Source organism: Leucoraja erinacea, chromosome 4 (genome assembly GCF_028641065.1).
Source record: "Leucoraja erinacea ecotype New England chromosome 4, Leri_hhj_1, whole genome shotgun sequence".
NCBI classification, from domain to species: Eukaryota; Metazoa; Chordata; class Chondrichthyes; order Rajiformes; family Rajidae; genus Leucoraja; species Leucoraja erinaceus.
Genome location: NC_073380.1, coordinates 104,695,830 through 104,697,467, shown reverse-complemented (window position 1 = coordinate 104,697,467; position 1,638 = coordinate 104,695,830). Strand labels below are relative to the sequence as shown.

The 1,638-nt window shown below is 56.3% G+C and overlaps 1 pseudogene; it reads right to left on the bottom strand.

Annotated features, from left to right (window-relative positions):
* Positions 1 to 274: 274 nt before the first annotated feature.
* Positions 275 to 380, bottom strand: LOC129696769 (U2 spliceosomal RNA; annotated as a pseudogene).
* Between the last annotated feature and the right edge of the window lie 1,258 nt (positions 381 to 1,638).

The window sequence follows — 1,638 nt, the reverse complement described above, 5'->3', positions numbered from 1 at the left end:
GATCCAAGTGCCGCTGGCTGCTGCTGGCTGCCCGCTGTTCCACGGTCCTCCTTCTCCAGCTTTGTCCTTCCTTCCGTGGAGTGGATATGGCCGGTGTGGAGGACATCTGGCACAGCTGATTCCATCTATTCCATTTCTTTAACCCGGCTCCAACGCTCTCAGCGCTCCTGGCTGCTCCTTTATCTCAGACCGCTGGGACCGACCCCCGTACTGACGGTACTGGTCCCTTGCGGTCGTTGCAGCCGGTCAACCCCACTCTAATGCCCTCAGTTCTGGGCACTCCTGCTTATATGGTCCTTAGATAAGGGACGTATAAGATATTAAAACTGATAATAAACAGCTACTATAGTTGATCTTAGCCAAAAGGCCCAAGAAGCGATCTCTGTAACTAAAAAACCCGCTGGGACCGACCCCGGTACTCACATTACTGGTCCCTCGCGGTCGATTGCAGCCAGTCAACTGCACTGCAATGTCCTTGGCCTCGGCGCTGGCCGTTAGCGCTGCTGCCGAGAAATGAATTTTCCCCTGGTGCGGGAGCGAAGTCGGGCACAGGTGTTTTCCCTCTCCGGGAATCGATGTGCCGATGCTGCTCCTGCCGCTGCCGGCTGCCGTTGCTGCTCCTGCCGCTGCCACTGCTTCTGCCGCTGCCGGCTGCCGCTGCTGGCTGCCGTTGCTGCTCTCCTGCCGGCTGCCTGCACTCCGCGGTTCTCCCGCCGGCTTTCTGCAGCTTACATGGACCCGGTCCATGTCTGCACCTAAAGGGTAAGTGGAAGGAAACGCAGAGTCTCTTACCTGCTGTTCCCGACTTTTAAATTCTCCCGCTGGTGAACGTCGTTCCCTGCGTGTCGGGTTCGAGCCGCTCGGACCGACCCCGGTGTTCACGGGCCTGGTCCTTCGTGGCAGATCCGCAGCCGGTAAAAACCCGGCTGTTCCTAGGGACCCCTTGGACCAACCCCGGTGCTTACCTTTTGAAGAAGGTTTTCGGCCCGAACGTCCCCAGTTCCTTAGCTCCATTAGTGCCGCTGCACTCGCTGAGCGTTTCCAGCCCTGCTGTGTACCCCCGGTACTTACAGCGCTGGTCCGTGCTCTCTGTCCTGCTCCCTCCGCGCTGGCCGCTAGCGACTGCTCCCAAGCCAGTCTCGCTTGAGACTGGCATACGGGACCTCTTTGCTTTGCTTCCCGCCCGGCCGAGAAGTGAATTTTGCCGGTGCGGGAGCGAAGTCGGGCACAGGTTTTTCCCCTCCAGGAAACTCGTGCCGTTGCTGCTCCTGCCGGCTGCTCGCACTCCACGGGTCTCCCCGCCAGCTTTCCGCAGCCTCCTAAAAGGTAAGTAGAAAAAAGGAACGCAGAGTCTCTTACCTGCTGTTCCCGACTTTCAAATTCTCCCGCTTGGGGGAACGTCGTTCCCCCCCTGTGTGACTCGTGGCAATGAACGATATGTCACGCATGCGTGCGAAGGGGGGGTTCTTCACGAAGTCACTCACGTGACTCCGAAGTAAAATATATAAGGTATCAAGCCGTGTAGATGTCGCATAACTGCTTTCTTTTGTAAACAAATAAATCATGATAATAAGCTTTGTCAGTATATATGGGAAAAATATATCTTCAATGTCACACTTTCTGAGCAGCTTAATTTAG